Below are 19,437 nucleotides of genomic sequence, written 5' to 3'. Positions count from 1 at the left end.
GGAGCTTTCAGAGCTGATTTTAGGGTATGATGTTTCAGAATGACAGTTTGTGGAGAAAGAGATGTACTTACTATTAAAAAGTATAGATGGGTAGCCCCCCAATCACCTTTACAATGAAACTTTTTTTGAAATCCTTCATCTTTTATATGTCTTTCTGAAACCTTTTGCTCCCAACAGGGCCAGTTTAGACACTGCTATCATTCAACTGACATTTTCCGTGAGTTATGCTCGTCTGCTAATTTAAAGCCATTTATACAAAGATTGGAGCAGTTTAAGTTATTTCAGAGGCAGCAGGGATTTGAGGTTGGTATAATCTGGCTGTTTGTCTTGTCTGTCATTTGAATAAGAGGTGTGATTTTGGTAGACAGGCATCCTAGAGCCAGTTAGCTACTTTGAGCATTGAAGCCACCATGGCAAAAAGGAGAGTTGCAGACCAACGAATCTTTTCAGTTACCCCCCAGGAAACACATTTCAGTTAGTGACCAGATTATTTCAAGCAAAAGGCACTCATTTCTAAGACTAAGAATATTGTTCAGGGCTTCCCTGGTGGCGCAGTGGTTGGGAATCTGCCTGCCAATGAAGGGGACACGGGTTTGAGCCCTGGTCTGGGAAGATCCCACGTGCCGCGGAGCAACTGGGCCCGTGAGCCACAATTACTGAGCCTGCGCGTCTGGAGCCTGTGCTCCGCAATGAGAGGCCGCGATAGTGAGAGGCCCATGCACCGCGATGAAGAGTGGCCCCCGCTTGCCACAACTAGAGAAAGCCCTCGCACAGAAACGAAGACCCAACACAGTCATAAATAAATTAATTAATTAAAAAAAAGGAATATTGTTCAGTCATGACAACATGTGTAGAAAGGAAAGAAATATCACATAAACTCAAGGGAGGAAATAACAAATACATGTAGAAAAGGCCACTGTGGCTTTCTAATGTGCACGTGGAACAGAAATCAGCAAGACTTTAGCAGGAGCTGGGAGGACAGGCAGGGATTGAATAAACTGACTGGAGGAATCTGATGGTAAAAGTTAATAGGTGTCGGTAGATACAAGGCAGAAGGTACAGAAATGGATATTTGTTTTGCCAGGTTCCATGTTCTTTCACTTGTGTTCTCTCATTTAATCTCTTTAACAGCTTTGAGAAGTGGGACTTATTAGCTCTATTTATCTTGTTGTGTACAAAAAGAAACTGAAGCACACAGAGATTGAATAACTGACCTAAATTTGAGCTGTTGGTAATAGAGCCAGGATTTGAATCCAGGGGTGATTCCTCATCCTCACGTCTGAAGCATCTCACACGATGAATGTGTCCCAGTTGATGCTCTGCTCTTTGTAGTTTTCCCTGACTTTTCTTGAGTCTGTAAGTCAGATTTCCTGAGAAGGTTGAACTTTCTTGTCGCAAGAACTATATGCCTCTTTCTGGCTACCAGTATATACCTTGTCCTCCTGCCCTGAGCCAGGGGCACACGATCCAGACTAAGGTCAGATTCATCACCACAGTGTTCCTCCTGTCAGTTTATTTAACCCCTGCCTGTCCCTTTGAGCTCCCTCTGAAGTCCTGTACTCTATACTTTCAAGGTTTCGTCTCTGGCTCTTCTTATTAGCTTCTTTGAGCCTGGATTCTTGTTACTCTCAGTGTCTGGGTCACTTCTTCTGTGTTCTAACTAAAGTTCTTGCTCCTTGTTCCCCGTACCCTCACTGTGTGTTTATACCACCCACACTGTGCTAAAAGCCCATACCTGTGAGGTCCTTTGTTCCCTCCCTGCTCCTGCTCACCTGTGCCAATCTCCTGCCTCTCTAGTCTGGGCCACATACTTCACTTGCCTTTGCAAAGGCCCCTGGACACCAGATGTCTCCTGACATGATGCATGAGGATGGGTGTTATTTCTGTGCATATTATCCTTCCACAAGTGCATGCAGATTTGGATAAAAATACAATGTAATTTGGGCTTCCCTGGTGGCGCAGTGGTTGAGAGTCTGCCTGCCGATGCAGGGGATGTGGGTTCGTGCCCCGGTCCGGGAGGATCCCACATGCTGCAGACCGGCTGGGCCTGTGAGCCATGGCCACTGAGCCTGCGCGTCTGGAGCCTGTGCTCCGCAACGGGAGAGGCCACAACAGTGAGAGGCCCGCGTACCGCAAAAAAAAAAAGAAAATACAATGTAATTAAGCAAATAGTACCACCCAGTTGTATTCATTTGGCACGGCATTCTTTAAGATATTTTGTTGGATGTAACTAATACAATTTACCAATTTTTTTTTTTTTTTGCGGTACACGGGCCTCTCACTGCTGTGGCCTCTCCCGTTGCGGAGCACAGGCTCCAGACGCACAGGCTCAGCGGCCATGGTTCACGGGCCCAACCGCTCTGCGGCATGTGGGATCTTCCCGGACCGGGGCACGAACCCGTGTCCCTTGAATCGGCAGGCGGACTCTCAACCACTGCGCCACCAGGGAAGCCCACAATTTATCAATTTTATAATCTCAAAATTATAACTTACATAAACAAATCAATTAACACTAATACAATTTGTTTCTTCACTTTAGGAGTTATGCTCTACTAGGTCATGAAGCAAGCGAGTATATGCCAACAAGGAATAAACATAAAATGTTTTATTGTGATGATTATAAGGCTTATAATTTCAAGCTTTTAAATAAATTACCTGTGTGGCTAGCATTACTCTAAAGTTCACCTGAACAACCACATGGTTTTTGACCTAGAAATTGTGATTGTTATTAGCAGAAGTGTTCTCAGCATCACTTTTGCTCATGCACTAGGTAAGTGTGTATGTGTACTATTCAAGCTTTCTTAATCTGTGCTTGATTTATTATTAAATATTTATGCCTCTGTGTGCAAAAATAAAAGGAGAAAAATAAAACTTACCGATAGTGTGTGGTACAATAATTTTTTAAATTGTTTCAGTTACCAGTTATATACAGTTGTCCCTCGGTATCCATGGAGGATTGGTTCCAGAATACCCCACAGATACTAAAATCAGTAGATGCTCAAGTTCCTTGTATAAAATAGTATAGTGTTTGTATATAACCTACACACATCCTGCCGTGTACTTTAAATGATCTCCAGATTACTTATAATACCTGATACAATGTAAATGCTGTGTAAATAGTTGCTGGTATGTGGCAAATTCAAGTTTTGCTTTTTGGAACTTTCTGGAATTTTTTTTTCAAATATGTTTGATCTGTGATTGGTCGAATCTTCGGATGTGGAACCTGCGGATATGGAGGTGTGAATGTATTAGTGATGAGAGGACAGTGAAGTTTTCAGCACAAATGAAATAGTCTGAGGGTTGTGTGAGCTTAATGTCCCAGTGCTGTAACAGCTCCTTTCTCTTTCATTCAAGAAAGCATTTCAGAATGGATGTGAGTGAGAGTGGAATTATTACAGGGAAATCCACAGTGGTTGATCATGTACTAACTTTAGCACATTGGTACTCGTACTTTTATTAGAATCCAGTTATTTTTGACATCTCACTGTTGATCAACATATTAGTGTATCTTAATACTGAGGGTAAGACCTCAATTCTGGCTGTTGATGCTTAAACTCACAGTGCTTGCTAGAATTTTCCAGTTTTTTCAGACTTTGGCTCTTGCCTCTTTTAATCTTTTTCCTTTTCGGTAACCAAAATATGTTGGTATACCATGTTGGAAAAGGGTGAGAAAAATGAGACCAAAACTCATTACATTTTATTGATTCCTCCCAGACAATATTGATTAGGTTAAGTTTCATCAAGAATCATTTTTTTTCTGGTCATCAATATTGTCTTATAGTAGTAGGGTCAAGGAAATACAAGGGTCTTTTTTTTTTTTTTTTTTTTTTTTACAATGGTATTTTGAAGTTAGAATGTTAATAGAAAGTTTTCAGCTGTAGGACCCTGTATGTAACTGTGTATATAAAAAAAAACCTGTATGTAAAATATACAGTGACCTGGCATCCTGATCCATTATGGGCAGAGCAATCTTTCAAAATACAAAATGGATCTTGTCACTTCTCTGCTCATTAGCTTTCAATGGCTCTCATTGCTCACAGAATAAAGACAGAAACCTTTAGCATAGTCTACCTTTTTACTCTCATCTTATACCTCCTTCATTTTATACATGTCTGTGCTCTGGACACACTTTCCGCTTTTCAGTGTCTTGAATGTCACTGTCTTGTACCACAGGACCTTTACAAATGCTGACCCCTCTACTTGATCCTTTTACTTTTTTCTTCCGTGCCATTCGTCGCTCAAATCTGAGCTCAGGAAAGACTTTCCCAAACTTATTCTCATTGGTCCAGATCATCCCCTTCAACTAAATATTCCTTTTTTTTTTTTTTGGTTGGGTTGGGTCTTTGCTGCTGCGCGCAGGCTTTCTCTAGTTGCACCGTGCGGGCTTCTCATTGCGGTGGCTTCTCTTGGTGCGGACCACGGTCTCTAGGTGCGCGGGCTTCAGTAGTTGTGGCGCACGGGCTCAGCTGCTCCACGGCATGTGGGATCTTCCCGGACCTGGGCTCAAACCCGTGTCCCCTGCATTAGCAGGCGGATTCTTAACCATTGTGCCACCAAGGAAGCCCCAACTAAATATTCTTTTTATTGACATCATAATTTTCATTTTATAATATGTGATTCTGTGATTGATACTTACATCCCCCTCTTGGTGGGAGCTCCAAAGGCTTTGTCTGCTTTTTGTTCATTATTGTTTATTTCCAGTGCCTGGCACATAATCTTCTCTGAATGAATAAATAAGTGAGTAGATAAGGCAAAACAATATAAAAATGGCTGGTGATGCATTTGAGAGCTTGTTTAGTTCCAGCTTGGAAGCACAGCCATAGGTAAACTTCAGCCAAAGAGTGGCCCTTGTCTACGTGAGAAGGACATCTGCCTTTTGGATTGAGATTCAGTAGTGCTGCACATGGAGTTGCCAGGGAGGAAGAGGTTGCTTGCTTTGGCATCCAGAATGTCTGTCAGTTGCCCTTTCAACCAAGGATTCAATTTTTGATCTTTGAATTGCTATTGGAAGCCAAACAATCTGTTGTTGATAGGGCGAGAATTATTTTATTATAAAATACATTCTGTTTGTTTAGCACATCTTAGGTCTCAGTTTTATGAACTCATTTAGTCCTCATGACCACTCGAGGATAGAGACAGAGCTGGTATCATTAACAAATGGAATAACTGTTCCATATTGGTTTTGTAACTTACCCAAATTATGCCCTAAATAAGCAGTTAGGGGGCCTTCAGACTTCAGAACCTATTATTTTGGAACAGGAAGTCAGTGAAATTTCATTTGGTAGCTCCTTGCCCCCTAGTGAAGAAAAATGAAAAATGTCAGGGTAAGCTGGATGTAGTTTATATTACAGGGTTTCAGAAATTAAAGATCCTTTGCTCTCTTTTGAAATACCATATGTTACACAGAGATATTTGAAGAGCCCTTTCTGGTTTCTGACAATAATTTTCTCATTTATCCTTCCTAACCCCCAAATCTGTCTTCTAATTATCTCCCTAAGAAACCAAAGTCTACTAATTACTTTCCACTGATTTCTGCTCTGGAGTTTTATGTGTGTTTTGGATGCTTAAGTCTACTTCATGATAACAATAGGAAAAGGCATTTTATCTGTATTTTGGTCTAGTGTCCTGAAAAATACGTCATTTGTCGCTGTAACTATTATTTTGAGGGCTTTTATGAAAATCTTAAATCTTCTCGCATTATGAAACTAATATACATCATATAAAAAAATATAAATAATTCATATTCCATATTTGAATTTATAACATTTTGTATAATTTCTACCAGGAAATTAAAAATTATTTTAAAATATCATTTTTAATAGCTTTATAACATTTCATCATCTGAGTATAATATACTTTATCTAACCATCCTTGTAATTTTTTGATACGTAGATGCTTTCCAATTTCTCATAATCATAAATAAACATTCAAAGTGTTGAATAAACATCTTTGCCCAAACCTCTGGTTATTCTCTTAGGATAATTGCTTAGAAGTTGAATCATCAGTTTCATCATCCTTCTAAAACATGCAGTTGGAAACAAAAATAAAATAGTACCAGTGGGTTCAAAGTAAAAATTGAAAGCATTTTTTAACTTTCCTAAAAAAAACTCAAAATGAGTCATAGACCTACATGTAAAATGCAGAACTATAAAACTTCTGGAAGGTAACATAAGAGAAAATCTAGATGACCATAGGTTTGGCAATGACTTTTTAAATACAATACCAGAGGCACAATTCATTAAAGAAATAATTGATAAGCTGGACGAAATTAAAATTATAAACTTTTGCTCTGCAAAAGACATTGTCAAGAGAATAAGGTAAGCCAGAGACTGGGAGAAAATATTTGCAAAGGACACCTCTGACAAAGGACTGTTATACAAAATATACAAAGAACTCCTAAAATCCAATAATAAGAAAATGAACAATCTAATTGAAAAACGAGCAAAAGATCTGAACAGAAACCTCACCAAAGAAAATACATAGTTGGCAAATAAACATGTGAGAAGATGCTCAACATGATATGTCATTAGGTAATTGTAAATTAAAACAACGAAACACCACTACATGCCTATTAGGATGGCAAAAATCCAAAACACTGACAACACCCAAGGCTGATGAGGATTTGGGGCAACAGTAACTCTTACTCATTGCTAGTGGGAATACAAAATAGTACAGCCACTTTGGAAGACAATTTGGCATTTTCTTACAAAACTAAAATACTCTTATAAGATCCAGTAATTGTGTTCCTTTGTATTTACCCAAAGGAGTTGAAAACTTATGTCTACCGAAAAATCTACACATGGCTATTTATAGAAGCTTTATTCATAACTGCCAAAACTTGGAAACAAACAAGATGTCCTTCAAAATGTGAATTTATAAACTAATTATGGTGCATCAAGACAATGGAATATTATTCAGTGGTAAAAATAATTGATTTTTAAGCTATGTAAAACCATGGAGAAATCTTAATTGCTTATTACTGAGTGAGAGAAGCAAATCTGAGAAGGCTACATACTATAAAATTCCAAATATATGATATTCCTGAAGAGGTAACACTATGGAGACAGTTAAAAAATCAGTGTTTGCCAGGGCATGGGAGTGGGAGGAGGGATGAATAGGTAGACCACAGAGGACATTTAGGGCAGTAAAACTATTCTGTATGATATTGTAGTGGTGGATACATGTCATTATACATTTGTTCAAACTCATAGAATGTAGAATGCCAAGAGTGAACCCCAGCGTAACCTATGTACTTTGGGTGATCATATGTCAATGTTGGTTCATCGATTATTATAAATGTACCACTCTGGTGCAGGGATGCTGTGTGTGCATGGGGTGGAGGCAAGGGGTTATGCAAACTCTTTGAACTTTCCACTCAATTTTGCTGTGAAGCTAAAACTGCTCTAAAAATAGAGTCTATCTGAAAAAAAAGCTCCTTCCCCTTTCACCCTTTCTACAGGCTCATTCATTAGAGAGAAAAAAAAAAAAAAAAATCCATCTTAGGCCATTTCTCATTTCTCTTCTTAGTTTTTCTGGTAGTTGTAAGATGCTTATATCTTTAGTCTTCAATTTCTCAGCTTGGGAAGTTTCTATTGATGCTATAGTAAGAAAGATGAGGAATTCAGCTCACATTATTATCCCCTGCCAATTTTGGGGGGTATATGGTTTTCCTATTAGTTTCCTTTGTAGCTTTTAAACTAAATTTTGGTAACTTAATTTTAATGTGTTGTACTTTTGGGGGTAGTGTTATATTTGTCTTTCCTCCTCAATATTTTCCCTATTGTCATGAAAACCACCTCAGAGATGAATAGGCATGGTGGTGGGGGAGGGATGCAGTAACTCAGGGCAGCGCTGTGTGGAAAGAAGGGAGGGATATGGCACTCTTAGCCTCTAGCAATGTCAATTCAAAACAACGGTAACACATAGAAAAATAGTAGGGGACATAAGTAGTACTTCCCTTGCCTCCTGTCCCAGCCTTCCACTACCATGAGAAACATGTGGCTCTGTAAGAAATGCCCAGCGGAGGGCCTGGGATGCCCCCATATATGTACGTAGTGATAATCACTCAGTTTGTGGTATACCTTTTAAATGCAACAGAATATCATAAAGCATTTCTCCTAATCATAACTTTTAGTTCTTGCTTAGTTTCTACAGAATTGTATAATAGTTTATTTAGCCATTTGCTGATTGATTATCCCTGAGAGCTTTCTTCTGGGCCCTGTTTTCTTCTTTCTTAGTGTATTCTCTGTAGTTGGTCTTACCTTCAGTGTGCTGATGACTCCGAAATCTTAACTCTAGTCTAGTCTTTGATCACACAAGTGCCTCAACCTTATGAAATTCAAAACTGTACTTATCCTTTCTTTCCAGAACTTGTTAATCTTCCTCATTATAGTGAATGGCACCACCATCAAATAATTGCGTAGGTAAGAAAATTAAGTGTCAACCTTGACTCTTCCATCTCCTTAATCCCCCCACATCTACTTGGTCATCAAGTTCTGTTGATGCTCCCTGCTACTTTTCTTTTTTTTTTTTTTTAATTGTTTCATTCACTTTTCTCTGTCTCTATCATTGTTATCCTTCCTCGCCCAGGCCACCATTGTTTCTCAGCTAGATTGTTGCAGCTGCTTTCTGTCTGGTTTCTCTGCCTTCAGTGTTACTCTCCTGAAATTTATTCATTGTGCTGCAGCCAGAGTGATCTTCCTAAAATACCAATTCAGTCACTGTTATTCTCCTTCTTAAACTGTATGTATGTATGTATGTATCTATGTAACATATATATACATATATATGTGTCTGTGTGTCTCTTTCTCTCTCTCTATATATAGCATGGTTCTCCAGAGAACAGAACTAATAAGATATATGTAGATATATAAGAGGAGATTTATTATAGGAATTGGCTCATATGGTTATGGAGGTGCTCTCTGCAAGCTGAAGAACCAGGAAAATGGTGGTGTAATTCAGTCTGATCCTGAAGGCTTGAGACTCAGGGGCCTGATGGTGTAAGTCTCAGCTTGAGTCCAAGAGCTTGAGAACCAGAGGCACTGAAGAATGAGGGCAGGGGAAGGTGGATGTTTCAGTTCAAGCAGAGAGAGTGAATTCTCCATTCCTTTGCCTTTTTGTTCTACTTAAACCCTCAGCAGAGTTGATGTGGGTCATCTGCTTTTCTCAGTCTATTGATGCTAATGCTTATCTCTTTTTGAGACACCCTCAGAGATGCACCCAGATGTAATGTTTTACCAGGTCTCTGGGGATCTCTTAGCCTATCAGGTCAACACATAAAATTAGCCATCACATTATGAATACACACACGCATACACACGTGTGCACCATTGATGGCAGGTGCTTGCAGACCTCGTTAACCTCATCTCTTGCAAGAAGAATTTCTTTGTTTTCCTTCACTCTACCATGCTCTTTTGCTTCTGGAGTGTAACACTGGTTATTTCTTTTGCCTGGACTATTCCTCCTGTGCCTCTTTAATTGTTAATTCTTTCTCATCTTTAGTATCTCAACCTGGCTTACTTATTTCTTTGTCCATGAATGCTTTCTTAATCAGTAAAGTCTGGAATGGGTACCATTCCTAGGTGCTCCAAGGGAAATATTTCTACTTCTTCCATCAGAGCACATCCTCCTGGGCTGTAAGTTCTGTATATATATATGAATATACACCAGTATTCATGTTGTTGAATGAACACTTGGGTATGCATGAGAAATGGAAAGATTCCATCTAGCATCTATGTAGGGCTTTTGGCGTTACAGAGAAGTCTGTGGGAGGAAAAGCAAGAAAAACAGGAACATGGATGTAAACATTTCATAAGTAAAGGTAAAGTTTTCAATTGCTGCTTCTACTTGAAGTGAAAAGGTGTGTAATAAATAATATTCCCCTTGAACTTTGATAAATTAATGAATTTCCCTGAATCTTAATTCATAAAATAGAAATATTTAATTATGAAAATCATTCACGTAGTCCAACACCTAATTTTAAAAGTGATAAAACAGAGGGTCAGAGAGGTTAAGTGACTTGTTTTAGAAACAGAATCGGAACCCTATTCCAGTTCTCTTGACTCTCAGGCACTATGTATGATTTTAAACACCCAAAAAATGTCTAGCATTGTGCTTCCTATACAGGATTATTCAAGTTTCCAATTTAGGCACTATGGAAAAATGACCATAATTCTTTTAGGCTAGGAGGGAATCATTTCAGTACATATAAGATATCGATGAACAACAAAATGTTAATCACTAGTTAGGAGTGATCTAGTTAGTTCCTGGGATAATCTGGTGAATGTTGGGACACCTCTGCATACAATGAAATATTTATTAGTACATCATTGGAAACACTGTGCTTTTATTTTGGGGAAGGGAACATCAGTACACAGCTTTTCCCACATATCCTTCTTTCTGGAGCTCATTTAATATTGACTTCCGTTTTATAATTTATGTCCTCACCTAACTCATACAGGTTCAGAGACCCCCTCTAGAAACTTCTATAACATCATTTCGTGTCTGCTCATCTGTGCCCAAATAATTTTTCATAACTCAAACTTTTTGAAACTGCAGTTTGATATTTTAAGGCCTTACTGAATTACATACTTTATATTAAACAATTCAGATTGGTTGTGTGTTCTGTTAGTAGAACAGGGTGGATGTTTCTGGATGTTCAAAAACACACCAAATTAAGTTGGTACTTTTTTATAGTTTAGTAATCACTGACTGAAAACATGTAGGCTGACTACCTCCTCAGGGACTAGGAAGAACAGCTTGTGATCATTTTATATTAAAAAATGAAAATTGGTTATAAAAAATAAGAAAATTGCCCACTGTAGGTAATAACTCCCTACAAGTTTTATTATTATAACTTACTCCTCATTGTTCTGTGAAGTAGGAAGATTTGAAGTAGATGGTTTTTGAAGCGTATCAACTCACACTGACATGATAGGTCATAATGACATCCCTCATGATGCCATCTGCAGATCTCACAATAAACGCTGGCGGAGCTCCCACAGAAGGTGTAGTGTTTACTCATTGATCTACAAAGGGTACGCTGCTGCCAAACACCCATTTGTGCCTGGATCTGAGCATGAGTCTTCCTAACTCCAGATCATTTGATTTGGATTCACCGTGGAAAACCTGGCTCAGGAGAGGGTATTTGCCTTACTTTAATCCACAGGCTTTTGTTAACTGCAGCTGCCCGTAGTAGGAAGTAATTGAATTTGAGAGTTAGGAACTCCTGGTGAGACCTGTGGAATCTCCTGCATTTTTAACCCTTCTTTAGATGAGGAAGGAAATAAGGACAATAACCCACTGAACTTGTGGGGTTTGGTCCAGCAACCAAGTGTTTGGACATTCTTGTTTGGAGCACAGGTATAATAACCATGTTGGAATGACTTTCTGAATGCACAACAGCTTGGGTATCTAAGGTAATGAGAGTGTACCTGAGATTGTACTTTTTGGCTGGTGAGGTCTTTTATGCGCTGAGATTGTCTTCTTTATTATATCATATTACCTTGAAACCCTTCTTAAATGAAAGACAAACACACATACATGCTGTTGATTATAGCCTTCTTTTTCCTTCTTTATTTCTTTTGGCCACGAGCAAGGATATGATACCCTGATTTCCGTTGAGAGAACTGTCCTCATGTGGTGTTGCTGGGATGGTAAATTTTCAGGTGCCTGTCTGCCTCCATGGAATCTGAAAAAGCCTCCTGCCCTCTGCTCCTAGGGGCTGACAAGTGACCTAGCCCTGGCAATCAGATTCTTTCTCTCTTGAGTGAGTGATTAAAGGACACAAAGTACAGTTGGACATCATTCATCATGGGGAGCAGCTGCAGCAGCATCCTGGTCCAACTGCAACAGTGAGCTTGCTGTGTTTCCTACTTCTTGGCTCCTGGGATTCCCTTGCTTGCTGCATGGTGCTAAACCTGCTCCTCCAGGCTCCTGTTGGACCTGTGATACCCTCTACCCACAATAGGGTTGCTTTTGGTTAAGTTAATCAATGTCCATTCTGTTGCTTACAATCCAGAACACTGATGCATGTGTCCAAGTCCGGTGGTGTAAAATGAGCTCCACTTATATTTATCAGTGTGGTACTGGGAGGAATTTTCACTGGACATTTGCTAGTTTTAATTACTCTTCCAGTCATTCCCATTAAATTAATTCTCTCCAACAGCACCTATACTCTTTGCCACTCAACAGATTAAGAAATTCCTGTCTTGGGACTTCCCTGGTGGCGCAGTGGTTAAGAATCCACCTGCCAATGCAGGGGACACGGGTTCGAGCCCCGGTCCAGGAAGATCCCACATGCCACGGAGCAACTAAGCCCGTGCGGCACAACTACTGAGCCTGTGCTCTAGAGCCTGCAAGCTACAACTACTGAGCCCGTGCTCCACAACTACTGAAGCCCATGTGCCTAGAGCCTGTGCTGCGCAGCAAGAGAGGCCACTGCGATGAGAAGCCCGTGCACCACAATGAAGAGTAGCCCCTGCTCACTGCAACTAGAGAAAGCCTGTGCGCAGCAACGAAGACCCAACGCAGCCAAGAAAGAGAGAGGGAGAAAGAAGGAAGGAAAGAAACGAAGAAAGGAAGGAAGAAAGAAAGAAAAAGAAAGAAAGGGAAATCCCTGCCTTCCCTGGGCTTAATAAAACATGGAATGAATTCCTCTATAATGAGATCACTCTGAATGTCGATAATGTCTTTATGACTGTGACATAAAGAAAGGTAGGGTGATTTTTATAACCCAGATACCCATGAGCACACATGTACGTACCTCCTACTGCCAGGATTCTCCCTTGCCTGGAGAGTAGCATGCATTGTTGACCTACTCCTCCAATAAATGCAGCAATTTTCTAATATGAAGAAGTATATGTTATCAAGGTATGGTGTTTTCTTAAGGGAAGGCTGTTACACCTGCCCACCAGCCCTTGACTCCTCAAGAGGATATCTCTTTCCCAGAACTTATTTATCAATAAAACTGGAGAGAGAGAGAAAACAAGATCCATCCTCCTTTGTATGTAAAAGTACAGGGCTTATCAGTGGGGCTGTCAGGATGGCACACACCTCTGGGTCCTGCTCCTCACGGTCCCCAGTTCAGGTTTCATGTCTGGCAGACCAAGCTGTTACCTGGTTTGGATAACAGTCAGCGACATGTTGAGAAGTTGAAGTAAAATAGCATGCTTTCCATTTGAAGAGTAGTGTTATTTGAGACAGGTTCCCCATATTAATTTCCACTGGCAATGGTAGCCTTTCTAGGCTGTAAAATGGCATGAAATAGGGTCATTTGTAGAGACGTGGATGGACCTAGAGACTCATACAGAGTGAAGTAAGTCAGAAAGAGAAAAACAGATATTGTATATTAATGCATATATGTGGAATCTGAAAAAATTGGTATAGATGATCTTATTTACAAAGCAGAAATAGAGACATGTAGAGAACAAATGTGTGGATACCAAGGGGGAAAGGGAGAGGTGAGATGAACTGGGAGATTGGGATTGACATATGTACACTATTGATACTATGTATAAAATAGATAGCTAATGAATGCCTACTGTATAGCACAGGGAACTCTACTTAGTGCTCTGTGGTGACCTAAATGGGAAGGAAATCCAAAAAAGACGGGATATATGTATAGGTGATTCACTTTGCTGTACAGTAGACACTCACATAGTATTGTAAAGCAACTATACTCCAGTTTAAAAAAATAACTACCATGAAATGGATTTTCATCTTAGGATAGTTGATCAAGTAAAAATAAATTTTATAAACTTCTGTTTCTGCAACTGTTTATCAATTCACATTTAAAGAGCTAATAAAATAGTTTTTTCTTAAAAAAAAATAGGGTTATTGCATTTGAAAGCAAAAGGGGCCTGAAAATCATCCATGTACAGTTATCTCATTTCATCAGCAAGAAAAGTGAAGTCCATAAAGGTTATGTGATCTAGCTAATATTGTATGGTTGGTTACATCGCCCTCGTCCTTCTCACTGTCTTGTAATAAACTCATTCTCACCTCTCGAAACTGGGTGGTGCCCAGCTCTCCAGGCCAGCTCTCCAGTTGCTTCCAGGGTAGAAGATTTTGTGTTTTGTCATTCTCTTGCATGCTGAATTGTTTGGGAATATCTGTTAGCTGGTTTGATATCTAGAGAGAGAAATGGGTGGGTCTTTTTTGTTAATATTCTTATCACTTCTAGAAATTATTTGTGGACATAGGGTTATCAAACACTATAATTCAAATGTACTTCTCCTTACCCCACAGACGTTTTTTGAAACTGTGCTGTCAGCTTTTAGGTACCCAAGTGTGATATGGTAAGAAATATATATTTGGTCTTTGTCCCAGATTCCTGGCACATAGCTCCTAAAACCCTTATTATCTGTGGAGTGATCAGAGTATCTTTTGTCTCCTAACAAAATGACTGATGGCTGGGGACCCCAGAGAGCTTCAGGTTGGGGGTTGGTCACCAGAAAGACCAAGGCATAATTAGAGGGTTGGAACTTTCAGTCCAACCCCCAACCTTCAGGGAGGGGAGGCGGTTGGGATTTGAATCAGTCACCAGTGGTCACCAATGGCCAATGATTTAATCAATTGTGCTCATGAAATGAAACTTTCATAAAACCGCTAAACAACAGGGTTTGGAGAGCTTCTGTGTTGGTGAACACGTTGAGGTACTAGGAGGGTGGTGCATGCGGAGAGGGCATGGAAGCTCTGCATCCACCCACCCGTATGCATCTCTTCCATCTGACTGTTTCTGAGTTGTATCCTTTATTATAAACCAGTAAATGTAAGTAAAGTGTTTCCCTGAGTTCTGTGAGCTCTTCTAGCAAACTACTGAACCTGAAAGGGGGCTTTGTGGGAAGCCTCAGCTTTGTAGCCCAAGGGACAGAAGTGTGGGTACCCAGAGCACCCAGTCCTTGCAACTGCATCTGAAGTGGGGGTAGACTCCAGGGACTGAGCCCTTAAACCTGTGGAGTCTGTGCTAACTGGGTGGTTAGTGTCAGAATTGAATTGCATTGAATTGCAGGACACCCATTTTGTGTCTAGAGAGTTGGAGAACTGGTTAGTGTGAGGAAAAACCCCACACATTTGGTGTCAGAAGTATTGTGAGTAGAAACAGCATAGACCAGTTCCCGTTTGTAACACTCTAGGGAAATTTTCTATCTAAAATTTTTCTATCTATGGGAAATACTTGTAAAAGGAAGTTTCTTTCAATATTGTTAATAATCTTTAATTTATCTATTTGAAAACTCTGACTTTTACACATTATATTTTCTTGGAGCAGATAATACATAATAATATGGTCAATAAGACCTGGAATTTATTAAGTGTTTACTATGTGCCAGGCACAATGCCAAATGCCAAATGCTGTGTATGAATTATTTCATGTAATTCTCAGAGCAACTCCATATGGAAGGTAATTTCACAGATGAAAGAACTAAGGTTCAGAGAGGTTAAATAATTTGCCTCATATTACCCAGTTAAAAAGGAGCGGAGCCGAAACTCTTAGGAGAAATGACATGTCTAGGACAAGCTGTAGTGGTTTCTCTTCTTGGCTTTTGGGGCTGTAGACATTTAAAAGAAATACGGATTGTCAAAGGCTTACAGAGGATTTTAGGGGAATAAAATGTATGTAGCCAGATGCTAGATTATTAGGGAGGATGATTGGTGGGGTGGGCAGTATATCTGTGTCCGTGTGACAACAAGGGAAGAATGCTGGAAGGAATAGGGCTTCCCTTAAGCCCTAAGTTTAGACCAGCCAGGGAGAAATTGGCCACACAGAGTGTGTTTATTTGTCCAGCATTTTACTTATCGCTCCGTATGTCCTTTACTTGTTTTATTTCATCTGGAGCTTACATTCCTACAGGCTAGTTGTTGTCTTGATCTAAATTGCTTTGCACACCAATCAGCACAGTTTCTTGATGATGAATTTCACAAAACACAGTGGGTATGGACATTCTCTTTGCATTTGGGTTTGATTCTTATTTCCTACTTTTACCTGCTGGGTGTCCTTTGTCATAAAAATTTATCATTCAGGGCTTCAATTTCCCTCTTTATAATTTGGGAAAAATTGTACTATCTACTTCATAGGCTTGTGAGACAAAGGATGTAGGGGCTTCTGGTGCCTGACATGTAGTAATGGCTATAAAAAGCATCTAGTGCTACCGCTGCCCCCACTGGTGCTTCTGTAATGAAATAAAGTGGTCCGTTTAAAAGAATTGATATGTCAGGGTTTAAGAATTTACAGTGCTTCTTAGGGTTTGGGACCTCGGAAGCCTGGAGGAAAGAATATTGAACGTCCTTTACTTAGAGGGAGCAGGTGTTTGAACTCAGTGACCACGTTTTCTACCATCCTTAAATTCCCCTTACACCTGATCTAGAGAAGCAATGAAGCAGAACTGCGTAAAGGTGGGGGCAGATCAGAGGATATGGCTACCGCTACTAGTTAAGATTTAGATATTGGCTCTAATTGGCCCCATAGGGGCCCCTTTCCATAAACGTATTTATTGAAACAGCCGTGTTATCCTGAGTATTCTGTCCCCCGCCATCTGCTACCAGAGGATGTGTACTTTGTCCTAGCAAAGGATGAGAAGAATTTGGACCCAGAAACAGCTGAATGCAGTAGCAAAGTGTATATTGAAAGAGTGAAGGAGACGAGGTAGAGTGGCTTGGTGTGGGGATAGTTGTATTTCAGGTTAGAGAAGATTTCTAGGAGAATTAACATTGGCTGAAGTAATCTGAGTTTAACTCATGCCATTAAATGTAGATTTATAGTCATGTATTATATACAAAAAATGAGTTACCAGGTGCGCCACATAGCCTGCCTAATCTGACCCCGTCTACCTCTCCCACTTCCTCTCCCACCACTCTGGTTCCCCCACACCACGCCTGCTTTTAGTTTCTTCAGAAAGCTCTTTCCCGCTTCAGGGTCTTTGCATATCTTGTTCTCTGTGCCTTGAGCCTTGACCTCCAACTCTTCCCTTGGCTACTCCTTTTGCTTATTCTTCTGGTCTCCGCTCAAATATTAGTTCTTCAGACAAGCATTGGTCTCAAATATAATTTAGGTTTCTATACTTGTAATGGTTATTTCTGATAAAATAATGAAAATTAGGCAGAAAAAGGAATTCATTGGTCTCTGAACCAGGGAGCCTAGGGATGGGTCTGGAGCTTCGGGCATGACTGGGTCTAGGGACTTAAAAACCGCACCTCTTAGGTTCTGGCTGTCTTCTGCCCCTCCCTCCATTCAGCTTGGTGACACACTGTTGAACTCATTCTTGCCATCTGGGGACTGACTCTGTGGTTGGGAGACTGGAGGTCACAACCTCCTTTCTGGAGACCACTTCACATCCCTCTTTTATGGGGCTGCAAGACCTGGGTTGGGAGTTGGGCATGGAGCCCTGTTTTTGAGGCATTCTCCCAGGATGGTGTGGAAAACATGCTGGTGTGTGTGAACGGGGTGGGGTGAGGGAAGGGGTACAGAAGGAAGGAACAGGGAAGAATGCATCTTGGATAGATAAATGCAACACATCTCCACTCTTGTTTCCCTCATGTTTTTTTCTTATAGAATACAGTTCTTTTTCTTCACAGCCCTTGTCCAGTTTGAAATTTAGTGTACTTTGTGTGTTGATTTGGTTAATATCTGCTGCAGACTCCTCCAAGTTGGCTGTATTCCCAGTGTCTGTGACTGGCACACAGTAAGAGTTTGGTAATTACATGTGGAATGAATTAAATAGTCAAGGAAATCAGAGTGTAGCCAAAGGAGGGAGATGGGTGTGTTGTAACCGTTTCTTTATACCCAAAGAAGCTCTGGAGTGCTTTTTGGGCAACTTGGTCATTTCATTGATTGACAGACACGTGAGTTGAGGGCTGGAGTAGGGCAGGTGTTGCTAAAGTGCGGTGCCCAGACCAGCAGTATCAGCCTCACCAGGGAACTTGCTAAAAATGCAAATTCTTAGGCTTAGGTGGGCTAAGCCTCCTGAATCAGAAACTCTAGGGATAGGATCCAGAACTCTGTGTTTTAACAAGCTCTCTGGGTGATTTTGTTGCTAGGTAATGTTTGAGAATCGCTGGAGTAGGGAATAGGAAGGAGCAAGGTCACACACAGTTGTATCCTATAAAAATTACTGGCAGGGGCTTCTGTCTGGGTTGTTTGAAACTCCTTTTGAGCAGAAAGAAGGCAGTGGAGTGTAATGTTTAGGAGCTCTTGAGCCAGGTTCTGTTTTAGAATCCTGGGTCCTCCGTTAATTATTTGTACAACTCACTCAATCTCTCTAAGCCTCTAATTCCTGATCTATAAAATAACCATAACAAATAGTACCTAACTCACGGAATTGCTATGAAGATAAAAAAGGTAATGATGATGGTAACTGACATTTATTAAGACCTTACTAAGTGTCTAAACACAGTGTCGAGCTATTTACAAGTGTTACCTCATTCATTGCATACAAAGCACAGTGCCTGGCACATGGCTAACATTTATTGAATGCTTACTGTTATTGCTTATAAATGGAAAGTGAATGGACCTTGTCTATTTGGGGAAGGCCAAAAGCTCCCCTAGTCAAGGGGATCATGGTGAATGCTGATCAGACATCTGTTTGACCTGTGAGAGCGTGGGTTTGATGTCCAGCCTCCTGTTCTGTGTCTGCTTCTGCCATCCTGCTTTCTCATGAGCCATCCATCCTACATGTTCCTGGCTTATTGGCTTCCCTTGATACACAGCCTTATAATAAGCCACAAACACTTGTAAACCTAGTGATGTCTTACCGGGGATCCTCACCATTATAATGAACTCTTACAGGTGGGATTAACTGAAGGCCTTCTCTGTATAGGCATTACCTAAGCTCTGCATTTCTGAATATTTGTGCTTTAGGAATTTTTCTTAAAACCTACTGAGACTTTCCTAACCTCAGCTGACTTTTCCCTACTCACTGTTCATGATCAAGGTCACCCAGATATGGGTCTGATAAGCCCATGGATATTGGTCATTTGAGCTCTGGTCCCCAGGGATTTCGACCCTTCAGCCAGTGTTGTTTGTATGCGTATAAGCTGGACCTGTACACCATGGTCTGAGGCAACTCTCCTGCCTGGTCAGGTTGGAGACTGAGGAGCTTTGCCCTGTGTTTAGTGGGCACTTTTGTGACCTAAACATTCCTTGGGTATTTACTGTGTACGAAGCCCAGAGCCTCCATCTCTGGGGAATGCTAAGGAAGTAATAGCTTGTCACAGTGGAATTTGCTTGTTGGAAACAACCTGGGGACAGTGGTATTATAGCACAGAAGAAGGTGCCTGTTAACTTGAAGCAGACTGAAGACCTGAGACCTGGGGCCAGGGTGGGGAGTGGGAGGAAGTTTGCATGGTCCAGGGTTGCTGTGACACAGAGGGGTATCCTGGGGACTCCTAGGCATAATTTTCAGCAAATACTTATTTAACGGTAACTATCACTAGTGGCTAAAT

Source organism: Lipotes vexillifer, unplaced genomic scaffold, assembly GCF_000442215.2.
Source record: "Lipotes vexillifer unplaced genomic scaffold, Lipotes_vexillifer_v1.1 scaffold1041, whole genome shotgun sequence".
Classification (NCBI taxonomy): domain Eukaryota; kingdom Metazoa; phylum Chordata; class Mammalia; order Artiodactyla; family Lipotidae; genus Lipotes; species Lipotes vexillifer.
Note: the sequence above shows the minus strand (reverse complement) of the source record.